The following is a 26983-nucleotide window of genomic DNA, read 5'->3' on the forward strand; positions in this document are numbered from 1 at the left end:
ACATCATTATTTGTATTTTTCTGTTGTTTTTTTGGGTGCATTTTCCAAACGCATCACTTGGCACCAAAGCGAATCCAAACTAAAATGTGTGGCACGGTGCAGCGCAGCAGTGACAGAGATGACTGAGCCTCTGTGGGAATATTCCGACGACACTAAAAGAACAGAAAATATACCATAAAGTACAATAAAGTGAGTGTAAAGTCACCGCAGAGAGCCACTGACTCACTGCGAGGACCCCGATGGATTAATATAAGGAATATTCCAACATTATTACACTGACTTCCCCCCCCCTTCTTTTTAGACGACAGTTAACGGGGAGGATCCGGCATTTATTAAACAAGTCAACTATCTCAGCCATGTCAGAGAGAGAGAGGGAGAGAGAGAGAGGGGGAGAGAGAGAGGGAGAGAGCGAGAGCTCCACCTTTGCAGCGTCCTGATTGGCTATGTAAATAAAGTATTATTTTGTGTCCTGTCCTCCTGCAGTTCGCCACTGTATGGCTAATTAAATCATCAATCAAGGGGCTGAACTGGTTGATGCCCCCCTTCACTTAAAAAACAAAACAAAAACGATGCAGGCAAAAGGAAATCAACCATCAACAAAGTCTTAACTTCCACGTCCACGGTCACACTTTTTGTGCACTGTTGTTTCTGATTAATCCCTTTATTGTTATTAATTTTTATTATTAGGCTATACATACATTTATTTTTTTGTCAAAGAGGACACGTGATTGAGGTGAAGCTGGCTCCCGGTTTTTTGTTTTTGTTTTTTATTCTCGGGTCGTAAGTGGATCCGGTCCTGGGTGAGTTATTGTCATGCGTAATTTACTGCCACGGTGCCTGCATGTAAACGAAGCAGTCCAGTTCCCTACTTCGCTCACTGTTACACACACACACACACACACACACACAAGCAGAGAGAGAGAGAGAAAGGGAGGGAGATAGAGAGAGAGAGAGAGAGAGAGAGAGAGAGAGAGAGAGAGAGAGACCCACAGCTCGGTGTCCCATTCATCCACGCGCGCCTGGAGTGAGTGGCACCTCTTGCCTTTCGTTTACGCACTCGGACTCTGCTGCTACGTGGGGCCGCATATTCACCGTGAAAACGGATTACAGTCGCTATGTGACCTATAGTGGGACCTTGTGCTTAATGAATATATTGATTTAAATGAGGGGGGGTCACCAAAACAGAAACACCCCATGCATGCATGCATGCACAATCCCTGGTCGATGTCTGTGTTTGCTAAAAGTCAAATTTAAAACGCAAACATGTCGAGATTAATGACATAGTTTGGATATTTGTTACTTAGATAATACAAAGGCAGCTTGCAATTCTACTGAAATGTGATTATTGTTAAACTGTATAATATACCTGCTCATTGTTGATCCCTCCTTTGTATTTATTTAATTTTTTTTGACAAATAAAACATTTTTGCAGCACATTACCTGTTTACTGGCGTTTGTTTGTTGATTTTTTGTTTGTCTGAAGTTGAGATGTTGCCCCAGAAAAATCAATAAGTAGAAATCCACTTGGGTTTAATGGTTTTTAATGTCCAACACCTAAATTGGAGTTGTGCAGTTCTGCAGCTGTCTGCCTCAGGCATGACTGCTGATTACCAAGATTATAATCCTAATTTTCTCTCCCTCTCTCTGCCTCAGAGGGAGGTGTGTGTGTCTGTGTGTGTGAGAGAGTGTGTGTGTGTGTGTGTGTATGTGTGTGGAGGCCCATAAGCTTTTTGACAGAGCAAACACATAAACACAGTGGTGCACTGGGGTTGGAGGAATGTTTCACAGTATTTTGAGAATCTGTCAGTCTAATTACCATTTGTGTTTGTGTGTTCAATAGAGTAGGGTTACACTCTCTACCACTGTATATTGTATGAACTCTGTCAGCTGCTATTATGCTACCACTGTCTCTCCAGCCTTGAAAGTTTATAACAAAGATCGGCGGTGTTGTGATCTCAGAATTCATTTAAAAAAAAACATTTACGCTTGAGCCAATTATATTCAACCTCTGACAACATGGCAAACATCAGAACTCAGTGTGTTGTGTTGTTGTCTGCAGGTTCCACCTCGACTCAGAGGGAGTCATCCTGCAAACTGACCGTAGACAACAACAAACGCGGCAGAACGGACAAACTGAAACGTGGATTAGCAGCAGGTTTAACTGCAGAGCGACGTCAGACACAGTGACACTCGACGTCACTGACCATCTGACACGAGACACGCCACTCTAATTTAGCCACAGTTAATGCTTGCATACAAAGACGTTAGTTTTATAAAATAAAATCAGACCAGAGTGAGAGGGGGAGAGAGAGAGAGAAGGGGATGCCACAGCAGAACACGCCTCAGGTCTGAAACACAGTTGCTTGTACATGTTGTGCATTCAACAGCTCCGCCGCCAGGCGTCCCTGATTATTGGCCTAATTTAGATCTGAGAGAGTCACATGACGGTGTGGTGCATCCAGTGATGATTCTATGCCCAGTTCTGATGAAGAAAATACTAATAAGAATAAAAACACAGAGAAGCTCAACCTGATACGATATGAGGGATATTCAGGGGGATAATTCTGCTGAATTACACGTGCCATTGAATACAGTGTATGATATAGTTATTCAATAAATTCATGAATCATTGTGTACATACAGAACTTTTCCTCCCCACTGACAGCACATGTGTACATTTATTTGTGTCTCTACTTCAAGGATCATCTGTGTCTCTGTGTGTGTGTGTGTGTGTGTGTGTCTACCCACCTGTGTCCGGGTTCACTTTGATGTCATGGCAACAGTTAGTGTCACTATGATGTGTCACTGTGTCATGCACATGACGCTGAGTCAGTGGAAGCCTGACATGTGGTTTCTGCACAAGTAAAGGGGGGGGGAGAAAAAAAGGAAAACGTACTTGTGTCTCCCTGCTCTGATGAAGTGTGTCGTCGTTCGGGAGGCCTGGACTTCTGCTTGTGTCTCACTTTGTTGACATGTCCGAGTTTCACTGTTAAAGACAGAGACAGAGGTGGTTAGGGGACAGACAGCAGATATAGACTGATTGAGGCTGCGTGTGCAAGTGATACCGACGCCGACGCCTTCAGATTCTGTCCAAAAACTGTATAAAAATCACAATAAAGTTATAATTTAAAAGAGCCAAAATGTTTTTGTTGAACCACAGCAACATGCCACGTCATGTCCTCAGAGTAAACACTGAATGTTGGCGAGTTAAAGAAGGCAGAAACATGGAGAGATGGACACACAGTCTCTCTCAACAACATACATAAATCCTGTATTTGTGCCTGTGTGTTGCGAGGTGTTGCCTTTGTCATCGATTGCATCATCAAGTGTGGCATATGACATCAATCAGGCATGAAGTAAGACGGGAATGAATCGCTATTTCTGGGTGAAACACATCATCGCCACGATGATTCAAATCTGCCCAAAGCAATAACTTAAGTCACGTCCTACCAGTCAAAATCAGATATCTAATTTCTCGTTAAAGCCCGATCGCTTCATACTTGGAAGTTGAACTTGAATATATATAAATAAAGGAAGATGGCGGCGCTATTAAAGTTTTAACAATCCGCCTTCAGCTGAGGGACTGGGTGTAAATACAATTATTACCACTTCATGCCATGTAGAAAATCAAACAAAGCTGTTGTGACCAGAGAGAGGGTCCCACAAAAGGAAAGAGGGACATTTTTGAAAACACACATCTACAATTCAAAACAGCTGTCAAGCGACTGCAGCTCGGGCCTCCAGAGCGAGAAGCCCGCATGCAGTTTGTGCCTACAAGCCCCGCGAGCAACTTCTGCCTGCTTTTTAATTAAAATAACAATCGTCGTAGCGTTCATAGGTTTCGATTGTACTGTAGGACCGAGAAGCCATAGCATCCTGCATCGCGTCTCCTCGCTGCGCTTGTTTGCGGCTCCTCCAGCTCTGCGACATCAAACCCAACATCTCTCCACGGGGTTTTGGCTCTGTTGTAGCCACCGCAAGAGCCCCGACACCACAACAGCTCCAAGAGATTGACGGACAATTAAAGACCGAGAGGCGAAGACCGGAGCGTGTGATCTGCGAGAACTCCTCAAACATGCAAAAAAGAACTTAGTTTACATTTGCCACGAGCGAGAGCGAGCGGGGAGAAAACCTCTTCTTCTCTTAGCACTTCTGATCTCTCGCAGTCGGACAAGAAAGCCTGTGAAGAGGACAAGATCTCTACATGGCCGATTGCGGCAGAAACAAATGCTTACACCAAAAAAGTATTGATTTTTTTATGTTGCTCTTGTTAGCTGAAAACTGAGCAGGCTTCTGCAAATGACCACTTATTCAGCTGAGACTTACAAATGTATGCCTTTTCCCCTTTCTACTCAAGATGTTCTGTGCCTTCCAACTACAGGTTGGAAGGCACAGAGACATAAGTGATACCACTTTCTATTATATTTATTTATTTTTATTCTTAACTTTCTTTTTTCCAGTGGGCCTTGAGTTACACCACTATTTCCAAAGTCGTGCAATGAAATCAATGATCAAGCCGTTACTTTTCATACTTTGCACTTGAAATGTGAAATATCAAAAGGAGTTAAAGGAGGATGCTCTATGACTCATATTGATTGCCGATATGAAACTGAAGCCTTTATTTTTTTGGAAAGTTTTGAGTTTTCTGAACATGAAATAAATTCAAGAGTTGAAATATTACCAAATGAATCCATAGGATATAATAATGAGGTGTTGATGCACTGATAGGATATGATTATCGTTGCAGAGGCTGTAGTTTGCAGCATATATGGACATGCTTGTCTCATAATGTGTGGTTTAAACGCATGTCAGTGTGTAAGTGAGAGGTGAAAGTCACTACTGTGGCATGCAGCTTTAACCACAAAGAAAAAAGATCATGATCTGAGCACCGTGGAATCGGACAAATAATGTGACAGGTGACTCGTCCCGCCGCAGTTCCTGTATCAATGCCACCAGAACAAGTCCTGCACACTCACATACACCGCCACGAAATGGTTTTGATTGGGATTCTGATAGATCGCACAAGAAAACTTTGTTTTACTCCGTGAAGAAGAAGGAGGAGGAAAAAAAAAAAGACTACTCATTGCTCGCTGAAATTAATAATTGACAGCATCTCCGCTGAATAATTTATCAAACATTTGAATAATTGTTGTAGCTCTAATCTTGACAGACATTTGCATATCGACATGCTCTTAATATCTGCCTCATATATGAGTTTAAATCCTCTCAGGACACAAAGATGGAATTAAAAGATCTAACTTACATCTGCACAAACCTTGTCTGCCTCGCAGAGATTTTCCAATCGTTCAGATCTTGTAGATCTCGGCTGCTGCGAGACAGAGAGAGCCAATAAACTTTTGTGCATAAAACAAAACATGTGACGCCGCGACGTTTCGACATGCACGCCGGACACAAATAAATGAAGAAAATCTATATAGAATTAATGAGCGAGGATCATCTGGAAACTGTGGGCTCACGGTCACAACAGTGTTTGGCGTTTCAACGGTTAAGACATGAAAACTCTGCTGCTAGGCAACGACAATACAGACGCCAATATTAACATATATATTTCATATCGCCGCGAGTGTCTACGAGCCGCGGAGAATCACAATTCAGCAAGCTCGGAGACGCGTTATGTAATGTAGGATGATACAAGAGAGAAGACGAGGCGGCTTTAGAGGAACGAGGACATTTTTATAAGACTACATTTACAAAATGGCGGGCCACCACAGTTTCTGGAAATGTAAACAGACTCTTTGACAGTATTTGAAGTAAACCTACAAATTAGCCATATTACCCACTTCTTTAATGCATATTATTGAACACATCTTTAGGGAGGGAAACATTTAGATTTCAAAATAAAAGGTTATTCAATGATGATCCACACTTTGGGAATGATTTGGAAGGGATTCAACCAAAAGAAGTTTAAAGATCAACTTGGAAGTAAAATATAAGTTTCTCTGCAAAATATGTCTTCCTGTTCCAAAAAGTAAATCTAACGAACTTCCCAGACAACTTACCATCAATGTGTTGCTTCTAAACAGGACTAAATCATGTGTGTCTGCCCAAGAGATCCCACACACACCACAAATTAGATGCCAACAAACTAATGCTGTTCCACCGACTGCAGCAGCAGCAGCAGCAGCAGCAGCAGCAGAAGTTTGCAGTGAAGTCAGCTTTGAACCCGTGGCCTCTTAGATAAGACTCTGGAGTTTTCAGTTTGTTGTCTGCTCTTTCAAAGGTTGGCATTATTTTTCAGCACTGGCTCAGACGAACATGTCTTTTTCATCCGCCGATAAAGTTTATGGCCCTGCAGGACTTGGAGAAAGTGAGTTCACGGTCTGCTGACTGCGCCGTATACCTCCACTGCTCATTTTAGACATACCATCCTCTCCTGTATTGTCATCCGTGGCATTTGTTATCTTGACACTCAAAGGATTTCGGGGGGGAATGTTGATCTAAGCCGGTGCGGGGAGCAAATTGCTGTCGTGTTCGCCGCTTCCTGCCATCTTTCTGCCTTTACCAAAGCAGAGCTATCACTTACACCTCTCGCTTTTGACCGTCTTTCTTTGCGGGCCACGTAAAAAACACAGACAAAGGCGCATGTGCGAGTGTGTGAGCGCGCGCTAGGAAGAGATGATGATTTGTCTTTTGATCCTGGCGTACTTGTTGTTAAAAGCTGCCCGCACTGAAGAGACTGTTGTCCACAATTGACTGTGACAATTAGGGCACGATCACAGCACCCGAGTGGAGCACTTAAAGGCTAATTTACATGTCACTTTGCAGAATTAAAAAGGGGAGAAAAACAGAACAGTGAGAAAAGATATTCCTCTTTCACTCACCCTCCCTTCTACCTTGTCTTTTTCTGTCTATGTCCCTTCTTTTTTTTTTATTCCTCCATGCCTTGTAAACTGTAATTTGTACACTGCTTAGGGGAACCTGGCAGAGGAGAGCGGCTGCCATTTCCATTTGAAAAGAGGCAATCACCAGGCCACTGCTGAGCCTATTGTCCGGTGGAGGTGGTGGTGAGGCGGCGGCGGCACTTTATAGGCAGTGCAGTTAACCTTCTGGTGAGGTATATTACACACGAGGTTTGCATCTGTGTGTATGATCCTCTCGTGTTTGCTGATATTCTGTTCTTATATATTTATCTGTCAGGTCAGGTTTAGCATCGTGTCGCCTCTCCCGCTGCGAAAGCGGTTAGCGCGCCGGGGGTGTACCCGCACCCACATGGTCCTCACCTCATCCGTCATGTCCCGATTTGGACGAAGCATGCTTCATATTTCACTTGCTTACGTGCCCCCAAAACAGCATCAAATCAGTGAGAGTTTTGTGTGTAGAATCCAGAGAGTGATCACTCATTCTATTGGAAACTATCAATTATTGGGCCACAATTATAACAAAAAGTGAACTAATCAACTAATTATCTTCCTGCAACCAGGTCTTGTAATGTAGAATTACGATTAATTTTAGTTGCCTTCCATTCTAAATCGCAAAGCAAAGACAAACTTTAGTTGTCAAGAGAAAGAATGGTACAAATCCTGGGCTAAGCCTCAAAATATGACTTTTTATGACACATTATGGGCAAAAATTGGGCCACGGTGTTGAATACAAGTTGAATGAACGTACTTGACACTCGTCGCATTACCTCAACAGCTCACTGGTTTAGGCTTGAAGAGTTTTCATGGGTAATGAAGCCTTAAAAACTCACTGTTTACACGTCGGTACTGCAACAATCGTGGTACAAACAGTGAAACTGAATCTATGGACGCCTTAAAGTATCTCATCTTTTGCTCAAACAGACTCCCCTTCCCTCAGCTCTTCGTCCTGGCTCAAGTTTATTTTCTCCTGTTCTGACAGGCTGTGTGTGACAGGTGCACAGTGTGTGTGTGCATGAAAGTGTGTGTGTTTGGGGGTGTGTGAGAGGAACCCCTCCTCCCACCCACATCCATCTTACACACACACACACACACACACAAACACTCCTGCTGTCCTTTCAGAGAGAACATAGAGGGGACAGAGTGTATACAGAAACAGCAGGTTGATGGGATAATGCCCATCATCTGTTGCACCGTGTCACTTCTGTGCCGCCATAACCTGCTTTTGTAACGGCACCACACACACACACACATACACACATTTTTGCATGGGTTTCTCCATGTGAATGAGCATAAATAATAGCAAATTCAGGCACAACGTAGCTGAATTGAATAGAATCAAAGTGGGTCTAAATTCTTCATTGAGGAGTTGTGGAAATATAAATAATGTACACATGCTCAGGTGTGTGTGTGTGTGTGAGTATGTGTGAGGGGGGAAACGGTACGTCAGCCCGGACAGGGATTGTTGCGTGGCTCAGCCTGCTCCCAGTAATCATCACAATAAATTCCCTTCTCCACTGTGAATGACCTAATCCAGATTTGATGGTCATTATACCAGACCTGTTTCATTATGCTGTAAACATACAGCGGAGATAATCCTAATCTCTGTGATGCCACTGTAAACGCGGAGAACACGGCTGTCGCACCATAACATAACGGCATCTGGTTGTTGTTGTTGTGTTTTTGTATCGGCGCCCGCACGACAACTCAAAAGTTGACACATCCTGTAAGTTTTACGATATTTGGAGCTGACATTCTCTAAATCCTCGAAAAACATACTTTTGGTGGGAACTCCAGTTACTAATATGAGTATCAGGTTGAATGTAGGTTACTAATCCCAGCGATTGAGCCTTTAATTAATTGCACAGTTTTGTAATAAGGCTGGAGGATTAGTGTGTGGACAGGTGGGCAGATTTAAACCTCACTGGGCTGGACACATGTTGAGACTAAAAGGAAGCCATCATCCCAAACAAAGGGATTTTTTTTTTGTTTTTTTTTATATTTCATGGAAGTACTCCAAACGTCTGTGTACGTGCGACAAAGATGATTCTATTGCATGTAAGCCTGAGTGTAAGCTCGCACAATCCTCAGGCTGCTATAAAGCGCCATGCGACAAAAGCCACTACTGTATGTTAGCGATTTATATTTGTTCTTCCAAATGGACTCGTCACATCGTTCCTGTTCTGTGGAACACGTGCATTTCACTTTTAAAAAAGCAGTCACCTGAATGATTACATACCACATGTGCTATATGTTTAGTCTGGACCACTGCTTCTAAAATATTTCAACTCAACTGATGACTAGGAAGTCAGAAGATTGACAGGACACAGCAGGGGTTTGTGTCCATAATCAGAAGCAGGAAAAAGAAATCAGCAGTTGGAAATGAAGAGACTTAATGTGCTACACCTATTTGGGTTTTTTTTTCTCCAAATAACGGGAAAGATCTGACCAATAATGAAAGAATCAATTGGTCAATGAGTTGAGAATGTTGGCAAATAAATAACAGCGCTTCAACTGATGAATGGTGCGACTCACTCGCGAACAGCTGAGGTCCTAATATGCATTAGCAAATCTGAACACCTGCAGGAAATACTGTATACCAGCTGACATGACAACCATCTGCACCGGATCAATGGACCTCTGTCTGAACAGAGTCACAATATTTTGTGCCAGCGAGATAAGTAGAACGATGTCCATGAAGACATCAGTCTGGCCTCGTCCTAGACACATTTTTATCTTGGACACACACACACACACATACACACACAAAAAGGTGGCTCATTTGTCTCTAGTGGAACTAACACTGAGACCATTTCCTGGCAAAGGCCAGAAGCAGTGATGATGTGCAGCTTTCCAAATGTTTGGTATTTCAGGGCGATTTCCAGATTCGGTATCACGGTGCTCGTGTAGAACTTGCAACAAGTAACATACAATAATGTCAAAAAAGATATATATATATATATATATATATATATATATATATATATATATATATATATATATATATATACACATATTTAACAGATTAAAAATACTTTACTTAACATGAGATCAATGATATTCTCATGTCATCTTCCTTTCAGAAAGACATCACGTGACCTTAAAAAATCACCCTGGTTTTAGTTTTGGCTTAGTTTTTACATCGCTTTCTAAGAAGATGTGTTAATTTTGTTATCACTGCTCAGTGTGTGCAGTGTTTTGGGTTTTCTCTCTCTCTCTCATTATAAGTAGCCCTGAGCAGTATAACAACTCTCTCTTTCTTTCTCTCTCTCTCTCCTTCCCCACACACTCTAAGCTCCGTGCTAGTTGTTAGTGGCCCCAAACTGTTTCACAGTACATTTAGGGTTTGATCTTCTGCGAGCGATACAATAGCACAGCATGGCTGAGTCTGCCTGCTGCACACTGTATATGCAAACCCTGGACACAGAAGGAAGAACACTTTAAACACCCAGAAACTCACCTCTGTGACGACTGCAGAGGAAAATAAAGAAATGCTATTTTGCAAACAGAGTTAAAATGAGAGAAGTACTTATTTTCCCAGAGAAGGAAACTCAGGTGAGAGCATTACATACTAGCCATTCATGCCTTCATCTATTTAGAAGTGGAGATTATTGACAACTAAGTTACCATGCTCTCTTCGTACACATTACATTACACTCAGGAAAACACTAACGTTATTTAGTTTTATTTATTTATATGACAAAATTGAATGAGCCAAAGATTAAGATTGTTTTTACGATGAATTGATTAGGTGTAAAATGCAATATGTGCTTTAAATATTCTTGTTTTTGTTTTTACTTAAATGGTCTTGCAATAAAACTGTCGATGGATTCTTATTATATATGTTTCTCAACTTTGCAAGATATTTCATTCACGTTCCTTCATTTTATAATTGTACTTTGCTATGTTATTGTAAACTTACTGTGCTGTGTTGTAATGTAATGGCTAAATGGCGACGGCACTAAAGTAAACTACACTCGGTTGAGAGAGAACACCTGCAACGACCAAACAATAGAAGGTCAGCTTGAAACTAAATTTTAAATAGATTTACTAGATGTATTTGTTTCTCCTGATAAAAACACACTTTCCACGACTTGATTCTGCAGTCTAATATCAAATCTACTGAAGACCTGATCTGGAGGCATGTTAGTATTTCAGTGGCAGTTTTTTGGCCCGTGTGTTGAAGGGGTAGTTCATAAAATTACACTCACTTTGGTAAATATTGAGACTGCAATGAAGCCCTCATACAGCCAAAAATGAAACACAAAGCCTCTGGCAGAAGGGGTTTCACTTCCATTCCCCAATCAATTTTTGTTGCCTATTTTTGGGGGCAAAACGGGGGGGTGGGTGGGAGAGGAGGAGCGTTTGGTGTTTGGTAGGGGTTGTTGGGGTCTGTCTTTACAGAATTGTCTATCAATAGGTGCAGCCAGTGTCAGTAGTCCTTCTCATCAAACCAGGGTCTGACAAAGAGGCGGTGGCGCATGGGAAAGGGGCAGCAAGGTGAAACTAATGCCATGGATGTTTGATTCATCAGGGCCTCATTGTTGGCGGCCACGGCTGATTGTGAAGGTGCAGTCAAGCAAAAGGGGTGCGGAGTAATCAGTCGGATTTATGGTGCCGAGGGCCTCGGAGAGACAGAGAGAGAGAGAGAGAGGGAGAGAAAGAAAAAAAAAGTCAGACAGAAGCTGTTAGCAGTGCAGCCAGGACAGGTCTGAAAAACATGTACCTCAAACAAAACAGAGTAAAAAACGTTATATAATCAATTTGGAAAATCATCCATACCTGGAAACCTGAACCGAACTCCACGCAGAGATACACGCAGTATTTACCCCAAGTGTTCTTAACACGTAAACAACACAGACGATGCAGCTCAGTGACCTGCACTAACTCTATAAAGTCTGTCTATCTAGGAACCGCCATAAAGTGTTTTAAATTACGGGATGCAGAAACAAAATAAATGAGGGCATGGAACACGACGAGGACTCTTCATGAATCTGACATTATCCAGGAAATCCAGACTGGTACAAACGTGAAAATAAACGACAACAACTATGCACCAATGGCCTTCATTAAGTTGGAAACCACAGGTAATAAGCAACGGTGTCAGAAAGGGTGTACGGAGGGAAGTGCCAGAGTGTTAGGCACGGCAAACTGGAGCTCAGAGGTCTATTTAATGTTGTAGCCATTAAGGTTGAGCTCATTTTAATGACTTTATGAAGTGTTGAGTGGATTCACCTGCAGCAGTGCAGCATGTTTTCGCCAGCTCAACAGTAAAGTAGCTGGTGTGGACTAACTGTAAAACTAGCACAACATGAATATACTCAGGTACAAGTCAACGTTCATGTTGCGCCACTATATCACTATATTATTTTTCCTCTTCTTGGTTGTTATTGCCTGGCCAACTTAGTTCCAGTTCTCTTTCTTTGCTTTTTTTTTTTTATTTAAACGCTTACATCAGTCTTTCTCCTCCACACATTTCCCTCTCTCGCTCAAGAACCACGTTCCCCTTTTCTTTCTCCTCCCTCCTTTCATCCCTCCATCCACCTTCCTGATTGGTTGTCGACAGATGTAGGGCGAACAGCAGCTAAGCCGTTGTACTCTTAAGCCTAATGTGGAAGTTTTATATGCAAAGAGGTGAAGCGGGGAGGAGGGGAGGGAGGAGGATGGAGTTTGAACTGATTAGGATAATTCCTGCTTTTAATACAGCTGTCCCTCCAGCTTAAGGTAAACCAAATGTTGCCATCGGAGATTAGTGTACCTTGCCTGGTTATTAGTGATCACCCCCCCACTCTTTTCTGCTCACAAACCCACACACACACATATATCAGAAATGGCTCTAAAGCCGCTCTCACTGGCATTAATTTGAGAGAGAGAGAGCGAGAGAAGGGGAAGAGAAGGAGGGGGGAGGAAGAAAAGTGTTGCAACTTGATCTTCTTCTGCACCTGTTGAGAAATAGTATGTGTTGGAAGATTGTGTGTGGGTTTTTGGTTTGGTGCCCTCTGAATTTCCTCATCGGAATTTTAAGGGGCAGTCATTGTACGTGATGATATTCTACCTCGTTCTCACTTCAAGATATAAAGTCAAGGTTTAGTTACAGAGAATGTGCCATGAGCTTAAAGTGCTCCAAAGTCTAGCATTTCAAGTGCCGTGGTGTTAAAGTTTTACAGCCTTAAAACTATGTTCCTTCCTTGGTTCCAAAACCTTAAAACTTTGACTTTCGGCCCCGTTGTTTAAACCCAAAAGACAACAACACACAAAAAGGCAACGAATGAAGAGATGTACTGTAACATGGACTAAAACCAAGTTGTAATCCAGAGTTTTGTCTCTGAAAGTGGTTTTGATCTCCATGTAGAATTGAGAAAAGGAAACTGTAAAAACAGGAATGAAGCAGTAACAGTGAGTGAAACACTGGACACTGCAGTTTCTGTGTGTGTGTGTGTGTGTGTGTGTGTGTGTGTGTACCTGTGCATCTGTTCTGGCACATCAGTCGACATGATCTTAGTCAATCCTGCCTGCAGTTGGTTTAATGCCTTCGCACCCTGAGAAGAACAAAACACACACAGTGAGCTTCTCACACTTGGCATGCCACGTCAAATATTATTTCACCCACTCCGAGCCACGGCCGTTAACGAAACATTAGTAACTGAACACAGCACACTTGGCTCGGGAGTTTTATTTAAAATCCTTTTCACTACTTAAGCTGCTTGGCTGAGTTCATCTGTGGAGAATTACACAGTTTCAGTCCAGAACCACAGGAGAAGAGGAGCACAGACCCGACAACACTACAGTCACGGATGTCAAACTTTCCCACAAGCAAGAAACGGCTGTTGGTAGACAACGCAGAAACTGTTGGAGTTCTTGGGATACCTTATGTAGAATGTTTCAATGTTTAAAGATTTCTGTTTTAATAATGCAGCAAACTGCGCTACCCTTTGTGCTCTTTTGATGTCGGAGACACAAATAGTGATTTTTCTTTTGGGTTTCCTTTCATTAAATGTACATTGTTTGAAGTTTAACTTCCAGCTTGGACGACTTCACAACACTGATCACAAGTTGACCCAGAAAACATCCCAGATCTAACCACATGAACAGCACTGTGACCTCACCGAGTGATCTCCTGCTCGGCCGAGTGAAGAAAATATTTTATATACTTTTAATTGTTTCCCATTTGTTGATTTACGAACTGCCACGATATTAACTCTGACTCCGACATATTGATTTTCCCGAGGTAACATCTTATTTTACAGTCGATACACGTGCGGCACATTTATTAGGGCGGCCCGTTCTTTCTCTTTCCCACAGTCACACACATATAACACAGTGACACTGGGCAAACCTCGACAGGTGGAAGTGAGATCTCATCACAAATAACTGCATTCTAATACCAGGTTTGATCAGATCCCCAAAAACATGTTAATGCCATGATAAAGACTTAATCTGCTTTAATATCATTTCACTTATTCTCAGACACATTACACAACACTGGAGTAGACTTATATAAAAACAAAACATTTAAAATAACTATAATATGTCATTGCAAGCCGGGTAGGGTTGATTTTCTTAAATTTGGAGAGGAGAACTGAGACGCAGTCACACAGCGCACTAGGTGAACATGAGTAACCTCTCTCTAAGTAAGTATACTTAATACTAAGTGACCTAGTTCTTACGTGTGTACTGTAGCCGTCACAGAATCAGCCCTAATTTTTAAAGCAAGCTACTTTTGACAAAAAAGGGAGGAGAAATCTGTTGCCTCGAGCGTTTGACGTGAACATGTGAAGATTTCCTCCCAAACGAGATACTCCCTGACAAGTGAAGAGACATCAAACGGCACCACATTAAAACAAATGATGGCAATTTTCCATGGACAGTAGGTGTCTTATCTCTTAAGCTGACATGTTTTATAGGCTGCGGGCTTCAGGAATAGTACCTGATATCTTAATGAACACAGGGCCTTATTTGACAATTAAAGCCCCCTGTTAACAAAAAAAAATAAAAAACTACACAGAGTGTTGCAGCTGGTTCAGTAGTGCCCAGTTAAAAACACTAACAATACACAAAAAACTAAATATAACATGATTAGAATGACCAAAATCACACAATGCAGTGCAGTCACTTAACTCCGACATACAATATTGACTATAAAGAATGGAAAAGGAATAAATGGTTTGAGAAAAGCCCAACGTGTCAAAGAAATTATCAACCCTGGCACATGACTTGTACGTTTTTCCTGGATTATTTTAGGCCTATCTCTGTGGCCAACGGAAAACAACACTGTCACATTCAGGAAGTCTTCACCAGATAAATAAAAGTAGAAAAAAAAGAGAAGAAAAAACGTGTGCTCACACATGCAGAGGCAGCAATGCTTCCATGACACCCTGCATCGCAAAGACGCGAACACGCAGTCAGAGGAAGCCATCAGAGGTGATAACGCCGCTCATTTCTGCTTCCCTGACATGTGAAAAGATGGTTCATTGGTTACCGCTCGACAATAACACACCACGACACGCGTGCGAACGCGCATACGCACGACGCGTGAAGGTCAGAGGGCACAAGAAGAGAGAAATCATTACAGACACTGACCCACACAAACAGATGATTACCACCACTGCGGCCCCGCGTGGATCGATGTGGAACGAGTCACTGTATTATCAGGGTCGGGTAGTTAGACAACATTAATGTGTGTAAAGTAACTAAACTGAAGGCTGATATGTGGAGAAATATCACAGACAGAAATATGAAAAAAGAAGAGACATTAATAAAGTTTATAAAGATTATATGTAATTTTATTTTAAAGGAAAAAACAAAAGCAATTCCACCTGAAATGTTGGTAATCAACGATATGGACTAAAATGTGGACACAATACTAGCGACAGCTGAATTTATTTCAGCCTTTTACAAAAATTGAAATAATATAAGTTAGCTAAAATACACAAAACACTGTGCTCCAGCTCCAATAGGAAGTTACAAAAGCCAAATAATTACAACACAGTAAAAAGTTCACTTAAAATTAAACTAAGATCTTAAACCTTTGATGGGTAAGTGGGTAAAAAGACAGTTAAGTTTGTCTATATAGTGTATGATCATCTGTTTTTTGATGGGAATGAGGGTCAAAACAATATAAATGACGTTATATTAAAGCCGACTATAGCTCGGTGTTTTAACTACTCTCACATAAATGAACACATGCTGTGCGCACTTCAGCTGTGGCCCCGTTTCCCTACTTTTTAAACCTGCTGTTCCCCGTGATGCTTTGTCTTTAACACGTCCCCGTTTACGTCCTAATAAGTAAATCAGACCTGACTTGAACACAGTTCCAGTCGAGGCTGAGCAGGAGTAGAGGCGCGATGGCTACAGGCGGGTCAGCAGGTTAATCACACTTGACTCAGAGCTCATTGCAATTGTCTGGACCACTTTAGACGTCGAGTGCAGACCTTTCAGTGGAAATCCCATTAACCTGGGGGAAAAAAGACCATTTAAACATGGTGACTGGAGAAGCGATTAGGTTCAATTTGAGATTCCCACTAAAGCGCTGGGGAAATGGTGAAATTCAGTGTGCATGAACTTCACCCAGGACAGAAAGTCAATGCTTCCGTCTTCCTTTTTTTGTTTCAACAACTATTTCTCAGCAGTAAGTGTGGAGGATCCTATTCCAGCAAGAAAACTCTCAATTTACCAACTACAAAAAGAAAGAGAAAGAAGACAAGAAGACGACAAGGAACAGGTGAAATATTAAAAAGGGGGGAAAAAAAAGAGAATAAGTGAAAGAACAAGGCATCACAATTCCCACCGTCCTCCTTACTGGAGGATACGTGCCTCGGAGTTCAAACATTAAAGCTCAAAGTTTGCACCACTGCACTGCTGTTCATTGCATTAGGCTTACACGGAGGCAAAAGGTAAGTGATGCGTTTTCTTACGCTGCGATAACCGCACATCACGTAGCATCTATTCGACACGGAGACGCGGCTAAGAAAAAGGTAGGCCTGGATGCTAATGCACACGCTGGACCCTATTTCACCCTTACTGTACAAGACAAGCTGTGCTTTGACTCACTTGCTTGGTAGATGGCGCAGTCATAATGTGCTCGCAGAGCTGGAGCGCGACGCTAAATTTGGGCATTGAAGGGAGATGAGGAGAAGAAATAATTGCACCTTTTGTTTTTAAAATCTTCCCCCATTTTGTGTCAATTGATTTGATTTTATCATCCAGCAGTAGGTTAATCAGGCCACATCGATATGGGGAGTAAAAAATGATAACACAGAATCCATGATGCATCTTGACAGACTTTAGCTGAGTCTAGTTGAAATACTTGCTCTGGCCTACTTCATCAAAAACACTGAAGATGTTATGATCCACGATGAAATATTAAATCATCAGATATTTTAAGTTTCAAATGAAATGACATGTGCGTTGCTCTTCAATCACCATCGGTTTTTTGACATCCTTTGAACAGTTTTACTCTCAGAACAGACACCTGACTTTTAGATCAAGTTATGAAATTGAAGTTTGATATTTGTAAGAAGCCTGGGTCAAAGATCTCTATATTTTCCCAACCGGTGCTAAAATCAAGGTTTCTCTCAAACAATGAACGACAAAATGACAACCTTGACAGCGGTGTTGGCTGCCAGCGCGAGGAACAGCTGAGGGGGGAGTGCGTGACCTTCGCAAGCCAAGATTTGTGTCCACAACGGTGCAGATAAACTGGTAAAAACTTTTTTTCAACACTTTACAAGTGATAGCAGAGGATATGATGCTGATAATGAAACAGACATGTAATGTAACATGTCTCTTACATTAAAACCATTGTTAAATGAGTTCACGCAATGCTAATTATGCCTCTCACTATAGCAGTGTTTGGATCTTGCGACCCTTATGTTGGAGGATAAAGCGGTAGAAGATGGATGGATGGATGGATACCGGAAAGCAGAGAAATAGAGCTTTGCGCCCATATATTCGTCATTACGGTAGCCCTCAGGACTTCCACGGAATCACCGCCCAATCACAGACAAGATACACCAGCGCGTCACATGATTCCTAAACGGTTGAATAAGTGCCAGATATTGACTGACAGTTATCTTGGAAACATCGTTGAACATTTTTGACAATACAGCCATAAAATCAATATAAATCCAGGCAGCCTCATTATCTTGATGGTCATAAGAGGGTTAAAACCACTGCTAAATGAGTTCACGCAATACTAATGATGCCCATACTACTAACCATAGCAGTGTTTGTATCTTGTGTCGCCCGGTGACAATCCAGGAAGTGACATAGACAACTAGTAAAGCTAGACCAACGCAAACACATTAAAGTATGAGTGAAAACACAAAGACGTTTCAGATGTACGGGACTGGCACTGCTGCTGTACACAAACACATGCTCCCTCAGTCAAGTGTGATAGTATTGCTTGACAGAGCCTGTTATGTTCCATAATTTCTGTCCACAAAGACCAACAAAGGGCAGAATAATAACTACAAGTTGCGCACAGCAGCTTTAAAGCTGTAAAATGCCACTTATTAAAAGTGACTGATGACTCAAAAGCTCAAAATAAATGACTTTACCTGCACACACAATATTAAATAAACAATGAAAAGTATCCTGTGATTCCCCCCTCTACATAATCAGCCATAAGTGACTGTGACTGTGTGTGTGTGTGGGTGGGGGGGAGGGGGAAGGTCTTTATGTGAGGCTCTGACAGCCTCGACAGTTGGGATGGGCGACTGCCAAGCTGCTGCTAAATATACACAGGGGTCAGTCTCTGGCAGTTCCTCAGCTTTGTCAGAGCTGCGCTTCAGGTTTTCTGATAAAAGGGGTTTGCAAGTCAAGAGACAGTTGTGACAAGGGAGAGGTCGTGGGTTGGGGACCCCCGCATATATATGTGTGAGTGTGTGTGTGAGGACCTGACCTGTCGGAGGTTGATAGGCGCTAGGTGATGGGAGGGGGGTAGGACTTGTCACAGAAGTCCCTACAGATATCCAGCCAAAAGCACTGTGGTTTGTGCACGTCTTTCCTGCCTGGGATATGTGGTAATTTCATTTCTATGTGTGTGACATGTACACTTTAAAAAGTATGTGCCGCATACGTAACACATTTCAATGTCCACAGACAATGAACGGATAGGAACTGCTTTGGTAATCATTTAGATTTTTTATTCAAAAGTTTGTCTTCAGATTCTTAAATGTGAGGAAACCCATTTATTTTTCAATCTAAAAAAAGAATCACTTGAGTAGAAAACAGTAATTATTTGTTGTCCATTCAGGTCAGAAAACTGACAGAATCATTGAATTTATGTCTACAAAGAACATTTTAATAGATTAATACTTCATGTGAGACATTTTTTGCAGTGTGCAAGTGTATGTGCTTGCACTTCCATGTGTATCTGTGTGTGTGTGTGTGTGTGTGTGTGTCAGTGGAGCATTGATGAACTCAGCACAATGTTGAATGGGGCTGTTTTGGCAGCTGAGACAGCGGGGCCAAACCTGCGGGTCAGAGATAAACGCCCCTCGTAGCTCCGAGCTGCGGAGAGGACATCCCATCAGAGATGGGAGAGAAAGCACAGGAAGGCGGCGCGCACAGGGAGCAGCGATAGACGAGAGGTTAGACACACAGGCTTGTGGGTGGAAGGTTGTGGGTTGAAATCCCACAACTGTACAGGACGCTTGTATACCTCTGATCTTAACAGCCAAGAAGATGTATTTTTAATGTAACCTTATTTAGTCTTTGTGTAAAACAGCCTTATTTTAGAGCACTGGGGGTAGTTTTTCCAATGGGGGGGAATTCAACTGCCAAGTAACACTTCAATCAACTGATACAGATCCTTGTAAACAACGACGAAGACAGTTCACAGGGTTGGGGTCAACGTGTGGCTTTGCAGATAGAAAGAGGTAAATTAAAATCATGTTTACTTTCAGAGGTAATATTTGTCTCCTGACTCAACAACGGTTAAAGAACCCTGCTCAAGATCGCAGTGAAAATACTGGAACTTGAACCTGTGATCCAGTCAGCCAGGAAGCGACCTAATCACCTTGAGGAAATGATAAGGCTGGTGCTTGATGTTTGCAGCAGGAAGCCGGGCGGAGGTGACTGCTCCATTTAAAACAGGCAAGCCTGCCAAAATTCAATCCACTCTTGTGTGTGTGTGTGTGTTTCTTTTTCTTGCAAGTGGCCTTCTCAAGATGAGAAGGAAAGAAAAGGCCACGGAGAATCAGTGGCAAAGAAGCTTGAAGCTGCATTTAGGAAGGAAGTGAGTAAACGGTATGATGGGCAGACAAAGGTTATTACTTCAGAGTAAAACTGGGGAAGAGAAACAACTGAGCTCAGCACACCTCGAGCGGGAAAGCAGAGGTAAAGCAAAGAAGCAAAGTGTTTTTACTGTCATTTACAAAACCTACTTCTTCTTTTCGGCTACTGCAACCTTGACCAAAACAGCTGCAAGGCTGCTGCACTCTGTCCTTTCCTGAAGTGGAACACATAAAGGGAAATTCTGCTTTGGCAATCGGTCAAGTGTCACATCATGACTAAATGTCTAGTTATAGAACACAGTTTGTTGATGCCTTCGCACGCTTATGAGCCGTTGACGGACAAAAGAAGTTGGATAACAAGAATCCGGGTCTCACCCTCACTGCGCCCGGGCAGGCAGAGACCCTGAGGATGCACAGAAACCAAAAAAGGGTGACCAAGGTGAAAAGTTCTGCTCCATCAAGTTTGTTTGCCGTCCACGTGTTTCCAGTGTAAATGCAGACTGAGAAAGTGCAGTGCACTGCCTGACAGGTCACTGATAGTGAGTCTGACGAAAAGAAAAAAAGTCTGGGGTTTGTAAAAACAATAACAGAAATGCAGCAGAATCAGACACATTTTTCACCATCATTTTTAGACTCCCATGACCACAAAAAGAAACAAACAAACGGGAAATCTTATGAACAAAGCGCGATTAAATGGTTCAATCGTTAAATTATAAAGTTGTTAAAATGAATGTAATTGCCTGTAACTGAACTCCAAATAAATACTTTGCAGTTTAATGTAGAGCCAAAGACAATTTTCACATTGTGGACAACAAAGTTTGACCAAACAATCATTTGTTCAATCCTTCTGTGGCAGAGCCAGTAAATGTTTTAAGGACAGAATTAAGAGTTAGACAAAAAAAAACTTGCATAATACCAAGATAAATATATCAAGTTAAGTGATATTGGAAATTTGGTGACCCAATAATGTTGACACCATGGATACATGAACACCAAAAACTAATGGGTAAGTCAGCGTGAGAATTATCTCTCTACAAAAAACACAGAAATATGTGCTAATATCAGCAGCACAAGACTGGAGTTCCACCGCGTAGCTCCGAGCTACAAATAAATGTGAGCGTGTAGCGAAAATCGTTTTTTTTTTAAAAAAAAACTGCACACCTGCACAACAAATCTGTCCACGTGTGCAGCAAATGCCGAACCCCAGACACGTTCTGAAGGAATAATCTGACTGCTGCCGAGGCCCGCGTTACACCTTTCATCGCTTTCATTTGCACGTTACACAGAGTGGATTAGGCTTTCCATCACGAGGACAACACAAACTAACACGGCGAGAATGGAGCGACGGTTTGATCTTCCCCGTGGAGAGAGGCCTGCATTCTAACAGTTAGCAAAATGAATTGAATCAGCGGGATTAATGGCACCTGTAAAGACCTGTCAGGTAGATTTACAGGCCCCGCTGATAAGCCAGCGGCGAAGGATAAATACGCCCAGTGTCCTGTCGGCTGCCAGCCAGTCAAAGGAAACCATCTATCCCTCCCCTTCTTCCCCTCCTCGTCTCGCTTTCGTTTTCCCTGGGAGCAGCAGACACCTCCACCTTTGATAAGGTAATAACATCAGCCGTTCCTCCGGCTGCAGAGGTGAAAGCTGACTGCGGGATGGTGGAGACACTTTCACTGTGACGAATGGAGTCAAAAACAGGCGGACTCTGTTTGGATATCAAAGGTGAGCACGCTCTGACTGTCAGGTGCCGAGCTTTATGGAAATTTAAAAATTATAATTCTTTGCAACACACATTTTTTTTGAGATACTCCTTTGATACTTTTCAGATTTTATTAAAACTATGTAAAAACCACATGAGTATTTGAGAAAATAGGAAATACTGGTCCTCAGTAATCTTAAATTGTTTCTAGGGGGATTTAACTCCTCCAGTTGTGAACACTTAACAAATAGATTGTTTACTATAATAAGACATCATAGTCAAGAAAGAACTAAATATTCAAAAATACCCGTTTGCAAAAGTCACAATAGTCCTGGTTCAAGAGGAAATGAGTGTGTTATCTCATTGACTACTTGCTGTGACGGCCTATAATTAAGGTTATTAAAAGGACAAATTCCTGTTGAGCAGGTAAAGAGGCATCTTATATTGCATTCTCAGGAATGAATTTCTGCATTCTGGCGAAAATAGTCCTGCGTTAACAGACCTGCCTCTGCGTTACATGTGAGAAAAAAAGAAAAAAAAAGAAGCGCGCTGCATGGCTCTGAAGTGCATGACATTTAGATGTGACATTAACTTTTCATACCCGAGCACCAGCGCTGTCAAGACAACTCCCACTTAAACAGTCATTCTGAGGTCATGTGAATCAGTGACAAGCTGCAGATAAAACCCTGTTCTGAGGAACTCAGGGGTGTTTCTCTTCCCCGCTCATTATCCTTCAGTCTGATTGCAAAGTTAAGAAAGCCCTGTATTTTTAAGTTTTAAAAACCCCATTGTGTTGTATAAACATGTTTTCGCTGTTTATTCTTCTTTACGATTGTCACCAAGAAACAATTTGAGCTGCTTTAAAGCTATAGTACATCATTTTTGAATATCAACAAATATCCTTCACTGATGCTGATTTTCAGCTCCACGTGACTCTCTGTGTTTACACCAAAAAATGTACTTGTTTCACGTAAAGACAGACGGAGGCAACAGCAACATTGTGCAAGTAAAGCAAGGTTGGAGTATGAATGAAAACTCAAAGAAACAAAAATAAGACAGAATAAGAAACTTTCAACTCAATAAAAGGTGCTAAACTAAAACAGCGATATAGCTCAATATTTTGGTGCTATGGATACAAATTTATCATATAGTGAAGTGAATGAATTGAGAAAAAGACAAATAAGCGGATACACTATGTCCTCTGATTAATAGAACTGGGCTGCAGCAGCATGTTTCTGATTTCTTTTCACATGAGCGGAGGTACGTCCTCCCAAAGCAAACATCAAACCTTCACCTCCTCCCACAGCTGGACCTGCTCTTGTGTGGCCGACCTCGGCGCCTTCACCTCACAGAGCGTATTTCTTCACAACAGCGCGAGAGATACGACTCGATGAAAACTTATTAAGGTTGGTTTATGCATCAAGGGGAGAAAGCTCACCTCCGAGTCGAGTTTAATTGAAAACATCGGGTCAGTACATTTACAAGAGGACCGTAAAAAGCTCTCCTGGCTGTGACTTAATGCAGCACAGGAGAAGAGCGGAGCCCGGTCTGTTTATTTAAGCATGTGGAAGAGCTTTAGGATGGTCAGTTACTGAGTCCCACTTACTCTCTCTGATTTATGTCCACTGCACACTAATGCTTCCTGCAGGTGGGATTGAGATGCGACAAGCTGCATCATCCAGGGCGACCCAGGACAGAGTCCAGCGTCGGCATGTAGGCCACGTCCCTGGTGAACATGTTCTCATGGTGAGGTAATCCATGATGTCACTGCTGAGAGCTGCAGGTGGAGAACGGACACGGGACAAAAAAAAAAAAAAGAGTATGAGTCTGACTTATTTTTTTTTCTTCTTTTTGTGCATGTTTTTGCTCTCAGACTCAGAGGCAGAGAGCAACTGTTTTAAAAATTATATATATTTTTATTGCTGTCAGGTTTGTTGAGTGACTGAAGGTTTACATGGTTGTTGGGCGTCTTTTTCCGGCTGGACAAATCCCAACCCAATGCTGCCGGCCAAATAGTGATGTTTTAGTTTGGGTTTTTTTTTTGGTCTTGGGGATTTTAAAGTGAAGGTGATGTCTCATAAGTTTCTGATTTATTTCTACTCTATCGACGGAGACAGGCAATTTGCTTTATTTTCTTTCTCTTTGGAAAAGAGGAATCCGGGGGGAAAATCTTGAAAGGGGGCAGCAGGAAGCCAATTGCCATTTAAAGGTACAACGTGTACAATATAGCATTTGCATGTTGCAGCTGAATACTCCTCGTCTAAGCCTTCCCCTCCAAATGTGTTGGAAAATCAAAACTCAAAAAGATGCTTAGTTTGTCCATCTGGGCTATTGCAAAAACTTCCATCCATTCACCTCCACACTTGGGTCGTGGGGGGGGGAGGGGCTATGCCAAACTCAGCTGACATAGGGCAAAATACAGTGGACAGATTGCCAGTCCATCACAGGGCCACATACACTTACAGTCAATTTAGAGTGTCCAATTTACCTAATCCCCATATTGTATGTTTATGGACTGTGGGAACCCCCACACACACACACACATGGAGAACATGCAAACTCCATGCAGAAAGGCCATTGTTCCAACCATGGAACAACGGCGGGCCTCCATAGAACTGACCCATAAATATGAACGCCTCGTTCTGGTGTAATGAAAAAAATAGTCATTTAATCTTCAATTTCTTCCTAATTAAAACATTAATTCATTAATCTACACCCTGGACAGGGCACCAGTACATCACAGGGCCACACAAATATTCACTTTCACACTCACGGTTAAATTTATGTGTGTCCAATCCCCAAATCTGCATGTTTTGGACTGTCTGAGAAAAAAATAAAAAACAAACACAACAAACGTATGTGGAGAGTCCTTCCATTTAGGTGGCAACATTATGCAAAGCCAAGTTTACAGACAATTTGCTTTCAGAGTTTAGTGTAAAAAACCTCAGTCTCATCCAACACCTTGGGGAAAAAGTGGAACACAGGCCCTTTCAGCCATTATCAATGGTTTGGTTTGGCCCACTGTATATAATGGTCGTTGTAAGTGGCTGGTAACCACAAGGAGAACAGACAAAGCGTCTCCCTACTCTACTTTTCTACCCCAGTGAAAGATCACTTATCACTTCATTTCAAACTTCACGGCCGCCGTAAGTTTCTCGTACATTCAGTCCTGTATGACTCCTTACTTTTTTTTCTTTTTTCTTTTTTTAACAATCCAATCCAAGAAATAAATGAATAAATAAAAGTTCCACTCAGAGGGTCTTAAGTGCTCGTCTGCAGCGTTCTCTGTGGAAACCGACCAAAATCAACGCAAAGTGAAATAAAACCTGTGTTTTCATGACATGCTGTATGCCATGCAAATTAAACAACCACAATAACAATCCAGTGGGGCTTGGGTTCCATCTAAATGTGTGAGGAGTACCTGTGTGCAAACTAAGCTTAATGTCCTAAATCCTCAAAGGACCCTCGCATGGATACCGGGGTGATTCCACCACCAGAGCATCCCTGGCACGGCTGCACTCTTCTCACAACTATACAGTTCAGTGTTTACCCATATTCCCCACAGGTCCCGAATACTATATATCTGTGCGAGGTAATGTTTTTCAAAGCCATGAGCAAATGTGTTTGGTTTGGCTGCAGAAAGCTCCTTTAGATTTAACACAGACTATGGAGGCTGATAGCTTGTCCAAAGAATATATATTCCATGAGCAGAACGGCTCCCAATAAAGGAGTAAATTTAATGAATATTTACATAAGGCTGGATACATGTCAAACTGAAGGGAATTCACAGAGTTGGGACACAGATCACTCACCAAGCTTGATGTCGAGGCACTGCGTTATGTTATAGAGCAAAGAACTCGGCGTGTGCAGTGACAAAAAGAGTAAATCTGGCTGATTTTAATCATTTATTTCAGCCGTTACTCGCTTTAACGCGCGTTGAGAGGCAATTATTGTGAGACCAAGGTGTTTTTTTTCTTTTTTCTCTCCTCACTGTTTAACCAAATGTATAATATGTTTAACATGAGATTGTTTTGATGCATGCGGCATTTGACAGAAATCTACAGGTGAGACAGAAATTCACGTTTTTCTCTTGAATTCATCTGAATGAATGAATAGTAAACCAGATTTACTTTCTTAAAACAGTCGTGAGACACTTGCACTCACCTGTTTTGGAGCGAAGTTGCGCTGTGAAACGGGAGCACGTCCACCGTCGACATCATCTACAGCTAATCAGCGGCAGGTGTGTGCAATTGACTGATTGAGGCAACAGGTGGACGATAACGAGGCTCAGCCCAGAGAGCAACAGCGAGCCAATCGCGTCCTACAATACAAAACTGTATGTGTGTATGTTTTAACAACTAACATAAATACAGATCACGGTATCGTGACGTAATAATATCGACTATGACAAACCATGACCGATGAAATGAATCAGTGGTCAGTAAAGTGCAAGAGGTGGCAGAAGCGGCTCTTTCAGTAATCTGTCTGTCACATTGTGGCCAATTTTTCATGCATTTCTCAGCCAAACAATGTCAGAGTTGACACTTTGTGAGTCACTTGCCAAGTTTGAAGGCCGTTAAGTGACCCATTAGACAGTTATGCAATTAACAGACGGACAGGCAGCGGTTCCTGGAATTTATAGATGGATATTTTGCAGAAATTATTAAGAATAAATGAAGAAATATTTCACTAAAAAGGACATTAAACACCCTTTATTAAGTCCTAAATGCTCCTATATAGAAAAAGAGCATCCACAAAGTGACAATGAGAATTACAGGCTGTGGCAGATCAATGTACTTGACGCCGCTAAATTTGTTTTGTCAAAGGGCACAAATATAACCTCATTTACTCGACTTAAGACTCATTTACCAGTCATACAAGTGGCAATCTAATTACCAGTGAGCAAGGCACTTTGATTTAATCTACTTTAAATGAGCTCTTGTGTAAGTTTCATATCTGTACGATCATTTTTTTTTTTTTTTATAAAAAGATCAGCAGCACTCTTTTTGTTTTTGTTTTTTTTCTCTTCACGGATAAATTCGGCAATCTCCAAAGAGGCTGAGAGCGGAGCGTCCGCACTTGTGCTGACGAGATGGGGAGGCTTTGAAATGCAGATGGCGAGGCCTATTGACTGTCACCTGTATGAAGCACTTTAACTCCTGTCG

General features: G+C 42.0%; 1 long non-coding RNA gene across 1 annotated transcript in view; it reads right to left on the bottom strand.

Annotated features, from left to right (window-relative positions):
* Window positions 1-2925: 2925 nt before the first annotated feature.
* Window positions 2926-26983, bottom strand: part of LOC122761054 — an 83625-nt gene continuing 59567 nt past the window's right edge. The window contains exons 2-4 of the long non-coding RNA XR_006358523.1: window positions 23425-23595; window positions 13341-13417; window positions 2926-2986 (exon numbers count right to left, since the gene is read on the bottom strand). This is a non-coding gene — a long non-coding RNA (uncharacterized LOC122761054). The remainder of the gene's footprint in view (window positions 2987-13340; window positions 13418-23424; window positions 23596-26983) is intronic.

Source organism: Solea senegalensis, linkage group LG2 (genome assembly GCF_019176455.1).
Source record: "Solea senegalensis isolate Sse05_10M linkage group LG2, IFAPA_SoseM_1, whole genome shotgun sequence".
Classification (NCBI taxonomy): Eukaryota; Metazoa; Chordata; class Actinopteri; order Pleuronectiformes; family Soleidae; genus Solea; species Solea senegalensis.